This window comes from Schistocerca nitens, chromosome 4 (assembly GCF_023898315.1).
Source record: "Schistocerca nitens isolate TAMUIC-IGC-003100 chromosome 4, iqSchNite1.1, whole genome shotgun sequence".
NCBI lineage: Eukaryota > Metazoa > Arthropoda > Insecta > Orthoptera > Acrididae > Schistocerca > Schistocerca nitens.
Window position 1 is genome coordinate 286516803 of NC_064617.1, and position 18486 is coordinate 286535288.

General features: G+C 43.6%; 1 protein-coding gene across 2 annotated transcripts in view; it reads left to right on the forward strand.

Moving 5' to 3' along the window:
• LOC126251417 (shootin-1-like) overlaps positions 1-18486 on the forward strand; it is a 298533-nt gene that overhangs the window by 68483 nt on the left and 211564 nt on the right. The window lies entirely within an intron of this gene.

Consider the following 18486-nt stretch of genomic DNA (forward strand, 5'->3'; position numbering starts at 1 on the left):
TCTTTTACTGCTTGTTCAGCGTATAGACTGAACAACATTGGGGACATGTTACAAGCCTCTCAGCCACTGCTTCCCTTTCATGCCCCTCGACTCTTACAACTGCCGTCTGATTTCTGTACAAGTTGTAAGTAGCCTTTCACTCCCTGTACTTCACCCCTACTGCCTTCAGAATGTCAAAGAGAGTCTTCCAGTCAATATGGTCAAAAGCTTTCTCTAATTCTACAAACGCTACAAACATAGGTTCGCCTTCCCTTAACCTGTCTTTTAAGAGACGTTGTGGGGTCAGTATTGCCTCGCGTGTCCCTACATTACTTTGGAATCCAAACTGACATTTCTCGAGTTCCACTTCTACTAGATTTTCCATTCATCTGTAAAGAATGCGTGTTAGTATTTTGCAATCGTGATTTATTAAACCGATAGTTCGGTAATTTTGACACCTGTCGACACCTGCTTTCTTTGGGATTGCAATTATTATATTCTTCAGAAGTAGCAAGGCTTCAAAATAAATGTTAGCAAAGCCAAAGAAATGCAGATAAATTCGATCGTCACGAATAGGCTGGCCATTAATGGAGAGAACGCAGAACAAATGGTTCAAATGCCTCTGAGCACTATGGGACTTAACATCTGAGGTCATCAGTCCCCTAGAACTTAGAACTACTTAAACCTAAGGACATCACACACATCCATGCCCGAGGCAGGATTCGAACCTGCGACCGTAGCGGTCGCGCGGTTCCAGACTGAAGCGCCTAGAACCGCTCGGCCAGAGCGGCCGGTAGAACGTAGAACAGTTCTAATCTTTCCTCTATCTCGGAAGTACAGTCACGAATGCAGGAGGCGCTGAGGAGGACGTTTGTAGTCGCAACCGCAAAGCAAATGGTGTGTTTGTACGATTGTACCCTGTTCGAAGAAATAGAAACATCTCAAAGAAGGCCAAACTCCGGCTTTTCAATAGCAATGTGAAGGCTGTTCTGTTGCATGGTTGCGAAACTTGGAAGGTGACTAACCACATCAAAAACCTGCTCCAAGTTTTTACCAACTGCTGTCTCCGGCGTATTTTAAATGCGAGATGGCCAGATATAATGACAAATGAAGATCTTTGGAGGGAGACAAATCAGCAACCAATCAACATATAAATCAAGGAAAGAAAATGTATCTGGATTGGGCATTCATTGAGGAAACCAAATGGAGCTGTTGAAAGGGTGGCGTTGGACTGGAACCCTCAAGGAGTTAGAAAACATGGCCGTCCCAAACAGACCTGGAAAAGGACGATCGAGAGAGAAGCTGCATAGGATGCACGTGAAGAGAAGTGCTAGAAATCGTACTAGGTGGAGGAATTTCGTCACGGCCCTGTGTTCCAGAGGGAACGACAGGAACTAAGTCAAGTCGAGTAAGTTTTGAAGTCTGAGGGTATTTCGCGTGACTCGTATATCTTGCACACCAGATGGCAGAGTTTTGTCATGGCTAGCTCTCCCAAGGCTATCAGTAGTTATGACAGAATGTCGTCTACTCCTCAGGCCTTATTTCGACAGGTCTTTTAATTCTCAATCAAATTCTTGTTACAGTGTCATATCTCCCATCTCATGTTCATCTCCGTCCTCTTCTATTTCTATAGTACCACCTTCAAGTTAATATCCCTTGCTTAGATCCTCTATATACTCCTTCGGCCTCTCAGCTTACCCTTCTTTGTGTAGGACAGATTTCCCATCTAGACTCCTGATATTCATACAACTACTTTTTTTCCACAATGGCCTCTTTAATTTTCGTCTAGGCGATATTTATCTTTCCCCTAGTGAAATACTTTTCTAAAACCGTATATTTGCCCTCTAGCCATGCCTGCTTAGCCACTTTGCACTTCTGTCAATCTCATTTTTTTAGACTTTTGTATTCCCATTCGCCTCCTTCGTTTGTTGGAAGAGATTTTTATTTTTCTGCCGCAAGCTACATTTCCAGAGACTGCAGATACAGAGCCCTTATATTTACGGATTATTTGTGCGCAGAATTATTTCATTCGCTGTTTTTCGAAACGTTAGAGTTCCTGTTCAGCCTCCAGAAAAAATAAGCGAGCACAGTATCAGCTCCATTATTAATCAGCGAGATGACTGTAGAAGTGGCCGGGGCTGCGGCCAACAGCCATGTCTGGTAGCGGTAACGCCGGTCAGGCCACAAAGAGGCCGCGGTCTGGCGTCGGGAGGGAGGAATGAGCTGACGTCGCGCTGACGCAGACCCGCGCCACCCGCCAACAGCCGCTCTTTTTCCCACTGCGTCCGTTGCTCTACGGAACACTCTCGCTCCCTGTCCAGGGGCGCGGTATCTGGCCATGGCCGCAATGCTAAACACTCTTTACCTTCTGGATGGAAACGCTCTCTTCTAGACGAGAAAATCGCATTCGAGACATGTTCAGGAAGTAAGTGTACTAGATTTTTATATATTTTTTACAAACAGGGTATTGTTGACTATTTTTCTATCTAGTCACCGTCCCTTTAAGTTCATTTGGTGAGACGCGATAAGGTTCATCATGCCCTCCTTGAAGATATCTCCTGCCAGCTCCTTTCCCCACTACGGAACCTCTCTCTGCAGCCGTCACATAGTCTAAGGCAGGAAACCGCGGCGGGGGACTTTAATGTAGTAATACGAGGGTAGGCTGAAAATGCACACAGTGCTTGTAGAATGCGACCTAAATGACCTTGATAAACGCGCCAGGTGTGGGAGGTAACGACCCCCACTATACGCATGCGCAGTTTGAATGCCTTGCGTTCCTGCAGTGTATCTTGAATAGCGGCAATATGGAAAGGTGTTGTAGTGCTACGCCAGCGAGAGAGTTAATCAGCGTGCTGTTATCGAATTTTTAACTGCTGAAAAAGTTACTCCTAGTGAGTATCACCGTCGTTTAAAGGCTGGTTATGCTGCCTATACTGTTAATTGGTCTACTGTAAATCGCTGGGCGCCAAGTCAAATGAGTCCAAGAGCGGCTTGGCGGTTAAGGCTGTGTGAGGGCGGGCATTGTTACGCCACAAGCACATTCCTCTCTTCAGCATTCCCCACCTTTTGTTTTGAATGACCCTTTTTAATTTCTCAGGGTCTCACAAGGTCGTTGTGAACTGATGGCCTGCCCTTGAGGTAGAACTTAGATCAAAGTGATACCTTTTCGGTCCCAAGACTTCGCCATGATTTTCTGCCCGAAATTGCCGTTTTGAAATTTGTCGCAGGTGTGAGGACACTGTGACGACTCTTTTTTCGTCTCAGTCGTCTAATGGAGCACCCACGTTTCATCTCCAGTTACATTAGAGCTCAGAAGATCCTCGCCTTCCAGTTCAAGTCGGTTAAGAAACTCGCGGGCGCTACTGACCTGGTTTTTCTTGTGCTGCTCTGTCATTTATCTTGGGACCCGCCATGCGCACAATTTACGGTATCCCAGCATATCTGTGAGTGACTCGTGTCAGAGACTTCTGGGGAGTTGTGGAAACATGGCAGAAATTTCATCCACGGTCAATCTGGGGTCTTCATGAGCAGTTTCCTCGATTTCTTTTTGCATCAACTCACCAGTCACAGTGGAACGTCTTCCACACCTCTGTTCGTGATGAATATTTATTGTTCCTCTACTAAACTCCCTACACCGCTTAAACGCACTGGTTATGCTCATAACATCTCCGCCGTAGACCGTTTTGATTCACGAAAAAAATTCGGTGGGTATTATTCCTTCCGAGAGTAGGAAACGGATCACATCATTGGCTCGCAGCTGGCGGTATTTCTTACCGACACCATTCGTGCAACTGGATACTACAATGTGAGTTAATGTTCTACCGTGTTCCTCCGATGCTCGCTATGGTCAGGGGATCCCCGTCGACCACTCAGTCTTATCAACCTTCAAAAGACAAAAAAAGAAACCACATCCCGTTATGGTCACAGTACATTCACTTTCTGAACATATCGTATACATAGTGCAGAAAACCAATCGGGTAATAATGTCGGACCAGGGCAAGAGACGAATAGAGCACAGGTCGATAATGAGCCGTAGTGAAGCTACGGCCACAATGCGACAGCCAATCAGCGACGAGCGCGCGGTAGAATTTTGCATTTCAAGTAACGAGCACAACTTTACATTTCCCTCAGTTATGAGGAAGTTGTCAGGCTTTGCACCAGGCTATTATCTTGCCAAGATAAGATTGACTTTTACTGAAGTTGAATCAGATAAATCCTCGTCTCAGATAACATAACCACTTCAGTTGCAAAAAGTCGAGGTTGCAACTAGAACCAGTCTGAGTTTTTATATTTATCGCAATTAAAGACAACGATTGAGTAGACACAAAAAGAGAACGAAGTACAAGAATGACATGAAATGTTTTTGGTGAATTAAATAGAGTTTTTGGAAAGAAAGCTTTCGATGTGTTTGGATTGGTAAGTTTGTAGTATTCATAACCAGTTTTGATCACCTGTACATACGAGGGTAGGCAGGAGGAACAGTGGCTCAACTTTGAAAGAATGGTTGACCTTGCCCTGGATAGATATGTACTCAGTGGAACAGTTCATAATGGGAAGTACCTTCCATGGTACACAGTCGCTGTAACGAAACTTTTAAAGGAACAGTAACCATTGCATAATAGATGTAAAACAAAGCATAGGACCATAGGTAGACAGATTCTGAATGAAACACGATGGACTGTCCAGAGAGCAATGCTTGAAGCGTTCAGTGACTACCATAGCAGAACGTTGTCAAATGATCTTTCACAAAACTCAAAGAAATTCTGGTCGTATGTAAAGGCTGTTAGTGGCACCAAAGTTAGCGTCCAGTCCGTAGCGAATGAGGCAGGAACTGAAACTGAGGGTAGCAAAGTAAAAGATGAAATGCTTAATATGTTTTCAAATGTTCCTTAACAAATGAAAACCCGGGAGAATTGCCCCCAGTTTAACCCTTGTACCACTGAAAAGATGAGTGAAATAAGTGTTAGTGGTTTTGACAAACAACTAAAATCGTTAAAATTGAACAAAGCTCCAGGGCCCGATGGGTACCTGTCAGATTCTATACTGAATTCGCGGCTGATACTCTCTCTCCTAACTATAATCTACCGTAGATCCCACGAACAAAATACCGTGCTCAGTAGTTGGAAGAAAGCGCCAGTGACACCTGTTTTCAATCCACAAAACAATATCCTTGACATCGATTTGCTGTAGAATTTTAGAACACATTCTGAGCTCTAACATAATAAGGTATCTCGAACAGAATGACCTTCTCCATCCCAACCAGCAGAGATTCTGAAAGTACAGATCGTGCGAAATCCACCTCACACTTTTCTCACGTGACGTACTGAAAGCGTTGGATCAAGGCAGTCAGCTAGATGCAGTATTTCTTGATTTCCGAAAAGTAAATGACTCAGTACTACACCTACGCTTATTGTGAAAAGTACGATCATATGGTGTATCAAGCGAAATTTGTGACTGGATTAAGGATTTTTTTTTGTAGGGAGGACATAGCAAGTTATCCTGGATGGAGAGCCATCGTCAGATGTAGAAGTAATTTCGGGTGTGCCATACGAAGTGTGTTGGGGCCGTTACTATTCATGTTTCATATTAATGACCTTGCGGACGATATTAATAGTAATCTCAAACTTTTTGCAGATAATTCAGTAATCTAAAAACGAAGTAATGTTAGAAAAAAGCTGCATAAATATTCAGTCATATCTTGCTAAGATTTCAAAGTGGTGCAATGATTGGCAACTTGCTTTAAATGTTCACAGGTGTAAAACTATGCACTCCACAAAATGAAAAAAAAAAACTAAGTATCTTATGACTATAATATCACTGAGTTACAGCCTAAATCGGCCCACTCTTAGAAATACCTAGGTGCGACGCTCTGTAGAGATATGAAATGGAATGATCACATAGGCTGTCGTAAGTAAAGCAGGTGGTAGGATATTAATGGTACTTTTTTCGTCTAACATCGTTCTCGCAACAGCAGTTAAATGTAAATATTCTCCCCATTTGGATTTCGAGAAAGTTTGTCTCGACAGGTATACGCCTGCTGCTCATGAGACATTAACAAATATACTTTGAAACAAAATTTATAATGTTACAAAACAACTTATATTTCAGCAGATATCGTAAAAGTGAAATGAAACTATATTTTTTGCTGTATTTTGTGTCGTGGAGAAATCTTCCACTCTGATGTTGAGGTAAAGTAGACCTGCGATAACAGAGGTAACTGGAAAGTAGAAAATGCAAAAAAAGTAAGGTGACAGAAATTTCAGAACAGCTGACAGTTGAAGAGTTTTTTTTTCATAGAAACAAATGATTTATAAAAGTGAATTATGTATTATCCTTAAGCTAGGCTCAAATGAAGCTAATAGCGGGAACTTCATACGATGGTTATGCGCTCCTAGTTTCAGTTTAACTTCATTTACGGAAAAAAAGAAAACAAAAAGTCTCTGGATTTGAAATGAATTTTAGTTAGTTTTAAAAATATCAATTAGGTGATACGCTGAAACAAATGATTAGCAGTTCTGTAAGTAGGAAGTGATCAGTTTAGCATATATTCTGACATTTCGCTTTTCGAAGATTGATAAGTCTCTAACAGTTTTGTTAACAGCTTATATTTGAATTAAATATTTTCGAATTAGGTATGATTTTTAAAAGTTAACTAACAAAAAAATGGCTCTGAGCACTATGGGACTTAACATCTGTGGTCATCAGTCCCCTAGAACTTAGAACTACCTAAACCTAACTAACCTAAGGACATCACACACATCCATGCCCGAGGCAGGATTCGAACCTGCGACCGTAGCAGTCGCGCGGTTCCGGACTGCGCGCCTAGAACCGCTAGACCACCGCGGCCGGCAGTTAACTAACGAACAGTAGATATTCATCTGCAGTGTTATCCAACGATCCTCGGTTAAAGACGACACGAAACATAGATAACTAGCAATAGAACGTGTGTAATGTGTTTTCCTTCTCAGGAAAACGATTCTCCTGACAAGGAAGAGTTCCATTAAGCACAATTAGCTTTTTTCGGCTAATAAGTGAATATTGCGCCATGGGAAAATGTGGCGCTCCCGTTTTCCACGGTTCGTCGCGTTTAGGGTAGATGAAGATAACGGTCCCCCGTTTCTTCTTCGATGCGGGGGTTGGGGTTATGGATCACCGCTGTAGCTCAACCGGTCTGTAAAACTACCCAAACTCGTTTGAACAGCACACCGGTGTTACCAAGGCTGCTGGAGAATCAGGCCGTAGAACAATCTCTGCCTCCGTCTAGACCGAACCCGGAAATGTTCCTCCGGCAGAGTCGCACTTCTGTAATCTCAGACGCATCCAGGCGCATGAACGGTTGTGGAAATCAATGGGCAGGACGCAGGTAGCTCATACCTTTCACGAACAGGCCACATGAGAGTTCCTGAGACATAAATTTTGTTTGTCTTACAATAACTTTTCAAGCAGGGGGTCACACTACTACTAAACGCAGCCATGGGGTTGACAGTTTTGCCCTTGGCAACATTAAACATATCTGGTGTATCTATATCTGGTGTATCTGCAGTATTTGTGCGTGAGTAATATAGTGGGGGCACTAGATGTGGCAGGAAATCGTTTATAAAATGAGAATGATTGAGGAAAGCGTATGGACTATTTTAGAAAGAAGAAAATCTAAACTGATAGACGTCTGGCTCGGCACACCTACTTCCAAATAAAAAAAGGCCTTGATGTATTGTTTCTTCTGTTGTACTTCTTCTATGGGCGGTGACGGCAGTTTTAGTGGGTTTCGAGTTACTGCAAAAAACGGTGAACTTCAAGAAGTGGCAATATAGTAATTAGAGGAACCTCGTAGACAACCTCAAAAAAGATATGGACATCTGTGACGATCAAGTGAGAAATTTCAAAGCATTAATGAAGTTAATGTGAAAATACACCGCCGGCCCGTGTGGCCGAGTGGTTCTAGGCGCTTCAGTCTGGAGCCGCGCAGGTTCGAATCCTGCCTCGGGCATGGATGTGTGTGATGTCCTTAGGTTAGTTAGGTTTAAGTAGTTCTAAGTTCTAGGGGACTGATGACCTCAGATGTTATGCCCCATAGTGCTCAGAGCCATTTGAACCATTTTTTTGAAAATACACCGCATCTGAAACATTTTCTGTGTTTTGCAGCTTTACTTTCCGGATAGCCCTAGTAAAAAGGCTGTTGACATTGTTATTTCAGCATCAAACGTTTTCGTTTGTGACAATCAAGCGATTTGCACTTGTTTCAGTCTATTTCTACAGAAATTACATAAAACAGTTATTGAAGCCTCCTGGCAGTCCAAAACCGTGCCTAACTTGGACTAGAATATGAGACCTTCCCTTGTGGTCACTGAAGCACCAGCTGCACGTTGCATCGATAGTAATGATGATTCGATTGCCGATTGCTCGGTCCTCACCTTTTGTCGTCTCTCTAGGTCGACCGCTTCCTTCTTGACTCTGTGTTCGACAATGGTTCACCCACTCCTGCCAACATCGTCCAATAATGGCGTCCCTCCTATCCAGATGTCGAGAGATTCGGCGAGTACTTCAACCGGCTTCTTTAATCCCAACTACACGTCCTCTCTCAGGTGCTGACACCTGCGTATACTATTCAGGCGCCTGTCTGCAAGGCATACTTACAGTCCAACTGAGTACACTCCATGCCCTGGTATCGATATGTCCCCTGTGTGCCATCCTTGCCGGCTGTGCGGTGAAATTGCGCTGCAGCGTCACACATTTATGAATCGGCCGCCAAAGATTAGAATTTTGCATTTTCCATTGAGACCTGTACGAATATCAGTGTGTGACCAATTTGCATAACTCCTTCGTGCTGCGTCGCTTCCTTTTTTTATTTTTTCCCTTAGAGCATATAATACTAAATGTACGTGCAAAATTATGTCGCTGGTTGACACATAGTTCAAGAAATACGATGTCATAGACATTGAGATGCGCGAAAAACTATCTTTCGCTTAAAACGGAGCGCAAATTAACCAGACTGTACTCATCCAGTATTTGGGAATGAGAGCACTTAGCGACTTCAAATAAACTCCAAATATAATTTCAATTTTTTTCCAAACTTTTTCTCGCTTACTTGCCTACTGTCAAGTGCAGTATCTGACACAATAATTCATTTGTAAAGTAATCAGAAGTATGAAGCTGTTTTACACAGGGCAGTTGTATACTTTAAAGAATCAGGATTTACAAGAGAATGTCCAATTGCAGATGATGGTAAAAGTAACTATGTTTAGTAATTGACACCAGAATGTCAATAAATCATAGAATCAATGTTTTGTTGCAAAATATGTTTCGCCTCATCTCTGTCATCTGTAATAGGTTCTAATTTTTAAAGTGTCTCTGAAAGAATTAAATGTAGTAGAGTCACCTGACAAAACAAAAGCTAGGTGAAATGACCAAAACGTTCTTAAGGAGGAAGAACTGACTGGGCGTAAATTTAAGTACTTACACTGTTGTTTGATGCTTCCTGTATCCATATTAGTTCTGTTCCACTAACACGATGCACCGTTTCTTACAGTTATTCGTGGTCAGGTGATTTCTGTTCGTATCCTATCGAGTCATTTAAAGTTCAGGTTTCTTCATGTCCTTGGCACAGCTTCTCTTCGAAGCCTGCACCTTGCGGATGATTGTGAAATATACATCACTCCGGACACGATTTTCTTGTATTTGCGTTGAATAATAATGTTGAGTGCGTAAAACTGTGGACTTCAGTGTAGGTGTTCGTGGATAAAATCGTGAACTGGTTGCGTAGAAACATTTAGCCATTTCCCATTTTCGTGGTTTCCCACTTCTCGAAGAGTAATCAGTGGTGTTACACTTGCCGTCAGAGTTAGCTACAAGCACAGAACTGTTAGGTACAAAATGTCGCTGGTTGTCATTGTTGCCGACTCTCTTCACTGAAAACTGTTCACATTTTGATTCAACCGGCTTCCTATTCAGAAACCTCTCGTTCCATATATCCTTCTCACGAAAGAATAAGTGCAAATTCTAATGAGATTCTTTAACATCTAACCATTAGGCTCTAGTGAACAGCTGTTATCGTTTTCTGGAGCTTTTTAAAAGAAAACTTTTAACTGATTTGAATCTGTTATGAAGTATAATGCAGTTTTTCACATGTCATTTCCAGGTACAACTTATCCCCAAGTAGCCTAGTTAAATGAAATGTAAAAATATTTCAAAATGCCTCCAGTAAAACTACTGCAGGAAAAGTTATGTTTTCAAACTTGGAAAAATACTGATATTATTATGCTGTATGACATTTACCTTGCTGAATAATGGAAGTGAAAATAACTCTGTCATTTAAATCAAGTTTTCTTTTATGAAGTAAATTATGATAATTACAATTTCAAATGAATTGGCCCCCGCCGTTCCTTTGAATTCGGTACAACCCAAGTTACTGAAATAGCATCGGCTCTGGTTGGTTGTATTTAGAACGCGTTGAAACCGTAAATAAATTTTTCACTTCATCGCCCTCATGAAAAATCAGCGTCGTATATTTCTAACAAGTCAAGCAGATTCTTGTTTCTAGAAACTGGGATTGCGATCGGTCGAGAAAGTCGAGCGATCGTCCGCACTTCTACACAAGTCAGCTAATACAATTACTAAGGCCACCACTAGTTGCAAAAATAACTTTAATTTTAAAAGGAAGCGATTCAGGGTTTTCATACTAGTTGGATGAAAGTCAAGACTTACACACGTCAAAAAAAGTTTTGCATCACTTCGGTTCCGAGAGTTCCAGAACCTGTACCGAAAATTGGAATACAGATCAACATAAACATCATTTCCGCCCTTTTTATTGCTCATGTAAACCACACATTGTATGTTGTACCACCATGCAGCGAGACCTTCAGAGGTGGTGGTCCAGATTGCTGTACACACCGGTACCTCTAACACCTATCACCCAGTAGCACGCCCTCTTGCATTGATGCATGCCTGTATTCGTCGTGGCATACTATCCACAAGTTCATCAAGGCACTGTTGTTCCAGATTGTCCCACTCCTCAACGGCGATTCGGCGTAGATCCCTAGAGTGGCTGGTGGGTCACGTCGTTCATAAACAGTCCTTTTCAATCTATCCCAGACATGTTCCATAGGGTTCATGTCTGGAGAACATGCTGGCCACTCTAGTCGAGCGATGTCGTTATCCTGAAGGAAGTCATTCGCAAGATGCGCACGGTGAGAGCGCAAATTGTCGTCCATGAAGACGAATGCCTCGCTAATATGCTGCCGATATGGTTACACTAGCGGTTGGAGGATGGCATTCACGTATCGTACAGCTGTTACGGCGCCTTCCATGACCACCAGCGGCGTACGTCGGCCTCATACAATGCCAACCCAAAATTGCAGGGAACCTCCTCCTTGCTGCACTCGCTGGACAGTGTGTCTAAGGCGTTCAGCCTTACCGGGTTGCCTCCAAACACGTCTTCGACCATTGTGTGGTTGAAGGCATGTGTGACACTCATCGGTGAAGAGAACGTGATGCCAATCCTGAGCGGTCCATTCGGCATGTTATTGGGCCCATTTGTACCGCGCAGTATGGTGCCGTGGTTGCAAAGATGGACCTCGCCATGGACGTCGGGAGTGAAATTGCGCATCATGCAGCCTATTGCGCACAGTTTGAGTCGTAACACGACGTCCTGTGGCTGCACGAAAAGCATTATTCAACATGGTGGCGTTGCTATCAGGGTTCCTCCTAGCCATAATCCATATGTAGCCGTCATCCACTGCAGTAGTAGCCCTTGGGCGGCCAGAGCGAGGCATGTCATCGACAGTTCCTGTCTCTCTGTATCTCCTCCATGTCCGAACATCATCACTTTGATTCACTCCGAGACGCCTGGACACTTCCCTTGTTGGGAGCCCTTGGTTGAACTACAGACAACACGAGCCGTGTACCTCCTTCCTGGTGGAATGACTGGAACTGATCTACTGTCGTACCCCCTCCGTCTAATAGGCGCTGCTCATGCATGGTTGTTTACATCTTTGTGCGGGTTTAGTGACATCTCTAAACAGCCAAAGGGACCATGTCTGTGATACAACAACCACAGTCAACGTCTATCTTCAGGAGTTCTGGGAACCAGGGCGATGCTAAAATTTTTCGTGATGTGTGTATTTGACTCTGGTATTGTTAAAAAAGCTCACCCTTTACATCACGATGCGACATAAAGAAGAGAGAGAATCAGAATGGGATACCGAATTATGAATCATCATCTTATACCCGTAACACTGAAAACGACTACGAATATCACATAATAATTTCCTTGAGTTACTGTTACTCTTTGACAAATTACAATTTTATCTTCGGTATTTTGCCGATACCTTAAACATTCTGCACCTAACTTAAAAAAAAGGCTTAAAATACCAAAATAGTTAACCACGGTAAAAAGAGCTGCACATAGGGTAAGACATACTCGGAAAGAGTTTTAAAATACTTCAGAACTATGGCTGCAGTATGCCGTTACGTGCCGTGAGGTATCGATCAACTGGGTAAGCGCACGCAATTACTTTCCCATGACGTCACTTTAACTTTAATCCATTCTTAGTTTCTAAACCAGACCAACCACGACCGAAACCACAAAACATGGAACACCACATGTGTTGATATTGCTAAATACCGGTACATTGATTCTTTATGCTTCACGTTTCACTTCCATGTAGCGGTACACTCTACACAAATACCTTCAGAAAATACTTCCTAACACTCAAGTTTAACAAATTCCTCTTTCTCATAAATAATTTTGTTGCTGTAGCCAGTCTGCGTTTCACCTTCTCTCTGCTTTGGCCAACATCCATAATTTTGCTGCCAAAATAACAAATCTCATCGACTACTTTTAATGTCTCATTTCCTAATGTAATTCCTTCAGCATCGCCTGATTAAATCGATTACATTCCACTAACCTTGGAGTACATTCCATTAACCTTGGTTCCCTTGTTTTGGTGTACTCTTATAACCTCTTTTCAAATGCTGTCCTTTCAACTGCTGTCCCAAGTCCTTCGCTGTCTGACAGAATTACAATTTTATCTGCAAACCTCAAACTTTTCGCTTCTTCTCCCTGAGCTTTAATTCCTTCTCCAACTTTCTCGTCGGTTTCGTGTACTGCTTGCTCAGAGTACATCGGAGGTAGACTGCAACCCCTTCTCAATCCCTTCTCAACCAATGCTTCCCTTTCATGTCCTTCCACGCTTCCACCTGCAGGGTGATTTCTGTACTGGTTGTCAGTTATATATCTCCCTGTATTTTATTCCTGCTAGTTTCATATTATCAAAGTATGTATTCCAGACAAAGCTGTCAAAACGTTTTTCTAAATTTGCAGATGCTAAAAGCGTAAATTTGACTTCCTCAACCTATCTGTTAAGATGAGTCGTTGTGTCAGTATATCTGAGTAAGCTGGGTTTAGGTACTCCTCTGAGAAAAGCAAAGGAGAGGAAATCGTGGAGGCCTTCATAAAACTAGTCAGAAGACTGATGGCAAAAAAAGGTAATGGACGGAGAAACCCCATGTGCGTTGACACATGTATTTTTTTCTTTTATAAAAAGGTAAAGCTTGCAATTTGATTTTGTTATCGCTCCATGAACTGAAAAGCGTTTTAACAACCATCTTGTAATGGAGGTGGTCAGTAGTTCACTCTCATAGTGAGGTAAAGAACCCGATACACACATTTAATTCACTTCACGATCTAACAACATTCCTCACGTTTTGGAGACAGCCGAAGAAGTAGTATTTTGTAGAGTTTTATTTATTTATTTATTTATTTTTGTTGATTTCATGTACTCTTATAAGAGTGATATTGAAAGTATTCACCAAAATGTGGACGATGGAAAAACATCCTGTACTATTTCATTTAAAGATGTGTAGAAAACCAAACTGAACCCATAAATCCTTTTAGAGAAACTTTGCGAGCAATGTGAAGAACAAGTAATGGATAACGGTCAAAACTTAAGTTAGAAGCAAAATTATAAATATTTAGTTTTCAGTTCGGGGAAGTTCTAATCCTTACCTGTTGTTGCTTTTCAAGGTGTTGAGAGATATTCACGCATTTCGAGTACTTCAGTTTAGTGGTAATAAGAGATTAGGTGAGAACCTGAAATTGAAGGTAAACGTAAATCACTGTTGCCTACGTGCACCTTGAACATATTATCACTTAAAAACTTACCCATTTGATTATTTCAGTGAGAGCCCTGTATCAACAGCGTAGTGTAACACATACTAACCCTTACACGTATTCGTGTAGTCATCGACGGCTGTTGCAGCCTGTGCACACTGGCTGTACACTCGAGATGGATGAGGGAACAGCCGGCCGCTGTGACCGAGCGGTTCTAGGCGCTTCAGTTCGGAAACGTGCTGCTGCTACCGTCGCAGGTTCAAATCCTGCCTTGGGCATGGATGTGTGTGATGTCTGTAGGTTAGTTAGGTTTAAGCAGTTCTAAGTCTAGGGGACTGATGACCTCAGATGTTAAGTCACATAGTGCTTAGAGCCATTTGAACCATTTTTTATGAGGGAACCTGTGTGCAAATCGACAGTCAGTGAGATCCAGATCGAATACTTTTTACACTGCAGTCATGTGTGCACTGATTTGAAACTCCCTGGCACATAATAACCGTGTGCCGATCCGCACCGGAAACCAAAACCTTGCCTTTCGCGCCACTGAGCTCTTGTCAAAAAAATGGCTCTGAGCACTATGGGACTCAACATCTTAGGTCATAAGACCCCTAGAACTTAGAACTACTTAAACCTAACTAACCTAAGGACGTCACACACACCCATGCCCGAGGCAGGATTCGAACCTGCGACCGTGGCAGTCCCGCGGTTCCGGACTGCAGCGCCAGAACCGTTAGACCACCGCGGCCGGCTGAGCTCTTGTCATTCGACAGCTAGCCCGCATCTCGTGGTCGTGCGGTAGCGTTCTCGCTTCCCACGCCCGGGTTCCCGGGTTCGATTCCCGGCGGGGTCAGGGATTTTCTCTGCCTCGTGATGGCTGGGTGTTGTGTGCTGTCCTTAGGTTAGTTAGGTTTAAGTAGTTCTAAGTTCTAGGGGACTTATGACCACAGCAGTTGAGTCCCATAGTGCTCAGAGCCCTTTGAACCCCCCTTTCATTCGACAGCTAGTACAACTAGGTGTGCAGAAGAATTTCTGGGAAATAAGGGTGCATTCACCGTCAGAAGGCGTGACTGTGGTGCTCCAAGGAAGCGCCGCACACCCGAATTTGAAGAGGCCGTACTGGATCATACTGAAGGGAATCCGTGAACACGAGCTATTGCGCGTGCAATGGATGTTGCTCCCAGCACCTTCTAGTACGTTATGGATGATAAACAACTACATCCACACCGCCTCTGGCATTTACAGAATCGTGTTTGAGGCTCAAGCCAGGTGAGAGAGGTAGGATAGACGTCAAATGACATCAACCAATCAAACGGCTGTATCACGGAAATTGTACGTTTCCGGACACAGATTTCTGTTCAAAATATTATGTACTTACTACACTCTACAAGTCCTAGAAGTTCGTAACAGGAATTTTCGAACATCCTGACATTACAGACCAAAAAGTATTTTTACTGAAAAGAAATCGAGCATACAGAGGGAACAGTGGCGCAGTGTGACTATGTATTACTCTGTAACCGTTAGCTAACAATCTTTGGCCGCATCTCTAGTACCATGTTTGTGGAAACAGTCTCTTAGTGTACGAAGGGTGCATCAATATTAACTGACTACAGTGTACCCTACCTGATTCATGCACAAGGGGGCGGGGGGGGGGGGGGGGCGAGAAGGAGGCAGACAATAGGAAGGAACAACGTAATAGGCAAAGTGGGAGGAGAAACTGATAAAACTTCGCAAGTATAGTCTGAGGTTAAAAATTGGGGAGGCAAGAGGAATTTGAATAACGAAGTCAGTAAACAGGGGGTACTCAATAAGAAACCTGACGAAGTAATCTCATATCCATTTTGTGAACAGTTCTAGGGGTTGCTTTTCCCTCGCCTCTGTTAGCTCATCTCTTATAGATATGCAGCGCCACTAGGTTCGAAACATAATTAGATTCAAGTGCCACAATAGGAAATCGTTCACAGCACGGCACGGTTACATGAATTAATTTTGATCCTTTGTGGTCACCTAATATCAAAGCCTTTCACAACTACACGTTACCTATGAGGAGTGGTTAACGCGGCCGTATCTGTGTCACGACGAGGAGAAGGCGCGATGCAGCACCGATAGCAGCCCAGCTTGGACAAACATGAAACTGGAGATCCGGCCAAAGATCGTTAGCTAACAGTTTCAGAGTAATACACAGCCATAGAGCACCAATATTCGCTGCCGATATTCGATTTCTTCTCACTAAAAATAGTTTTGAGTTTTATTACACTGAAGCGCCAAAGAAACTGGTCTTGCGTATTCAAATACAGAGATATGTAAACATGCAGAATACGGCGCTGCGGTCGGCAACGCCTATATAAGACAATAAGTGTCTAGCGCAGTTGTTAGATCGGTTATTGCTGTTACAATATATCACGATTTAAGTGAGTTTAAACGTGGTGTTACAGTCGGTGCACAAGCTGGCTCTGAGCACTATGGGACTTAACATCTGTGGTCATTAGTCCCCTAGAACTTAGAACTACTTAAACCTAACTAACCTAAGGACATCACACACATCCATGCCCGAGGCAGGATTCGAACCTGCGACCGTAGCAGTCGCGCGGTTCCGGACTGAGCGCCTAGAACCGCTAGACCACCGCGGCCGGCGGTGCACAAGCGATGGGATACAGCATCTCCGAGGTAGCGATCAAGTGGGGATTTTCTCGTACGACCATTTCACGAGTGTACTGTTGAATATCAGGAATCCGGCAAAACATCAAATCACCGACATCGCCGCGGCTGGAAATACATCATGGAAGAACGGGACCAACGACGACTGAAGTGAATCGTTCAACGTGACAGAAGTGCAAGTCTTCCGCACTGCAGATTTCAATGGTGGGCCATCAACAAGTGTTAACGTGCGAGCCATTCAATGAAACAACATCGATATGGGCTTTCGGAGCCGAAGGCCCACTCGTATACCCTTGATGACTGCACGACATAAAGCTTTACGCCACGCCTGGGCCCGTCAACACCGACATTTGACTATAGGTGACTGGAAACATGTTGCCTGGTCGGACGAGTCTCGTTTGAAATTGTATCGAGCGTATAGACGTGTACAGATATGGAGACAACGTCATGAATCCATGGATCGGCCGGCCGCGGTGGCCGTGCGGTTCTAGGCACTTCAGTCAGGAACCGCGTGACTGCTACGGTCGCAGGTTCGAATCCTGCCTCGGGCATGGATGTGTGTGATGTCCTTAGGTTAGTTAGGTTTAAGTAGTTCTAAGTTCTAGGGGACTCATGACCTCAGATGTTGAGTCCCATAGTGCTCAGAGCCATTTGAACCAATCCATGGACCCTGCATGTCAGAAGGGGACTGTTAAAGCTGTTGGAGGCTCTGTAATGGTTTGGGGCATGTGCAGTTGGAGTGATATGGGACCCCTGATACATCTAGATGCGACTCAGACAGGTCCACGAACGTAAGTATCTGTGTGATCACATGTATCCATTCATGTCCATCGTGCATTCCGACCGACTTGGCCAATTTCAGCACGACAATGCGACACGCCTCACGTCCAGAATTGTTACAGAGTGACTCCAGGAACACTCTTCTGAGTTTAAGCACTTCCACTGGCCACCAAACTCCCCAGACATGAACATTATTGAGCATATCTGGGATGCCTTGCAACGTGCTGTTCCGAAGAGATCTCCACCCCCCCTCGTATTCTTACGGATTTATGGATAGCCGTGCAGGATCTATAGTGTCAGTTCCCTCCAAATGTTTCAAATGGCTCTGAGCACTATGGGACTCAACTGCTGAGGTCATTAGTCCCCTAGAACTTAGAACTAGTTAAACCTAACTAACCTAAGGACATCACAAACATCCATGCCCGAGGCAGGATTCGAACCTGCGACCGTAGCGGTCTTGCGGTTCCAGACTGCAGCGCCTTTAACCGCACGGCCACTTCGGCCGGCGTCAGTTCCCTCCAGCACTACTTCAGACACTAGTCGAGTCCATGCCACATCGTGATGCGGCATTTCTGCGAGCTCGCGGGGGCCCTACACGATATTAAGCAGATGTACCAGTTTCTGTGGGTCTCCAGTCAGTAAAACACTATTATTATGACGACACTTGCTTTATTTAAAGGTTCATGGACAGATGTATTGATAGATGTCAAATTTCAAAGGTATGAGAGAAGAGCCGAGTAATTGCTATACTGAAACCTGGTAAAGAAGGAAACAGTCCAAAGAACTTTAAACCATTCGCACTACTATGTCACCTTTACAAATTGCTAGAGAGAATGACTTTAAACTGTCTCTTACACGTTATCGATCCCTTGCTTATACCTCAGCAAGCTGGATTCCGCCCTGGTAAAGCTACACATGACAATTACTCATTCTTATGCAGTTTATAGAATATGATGTAGAACCCC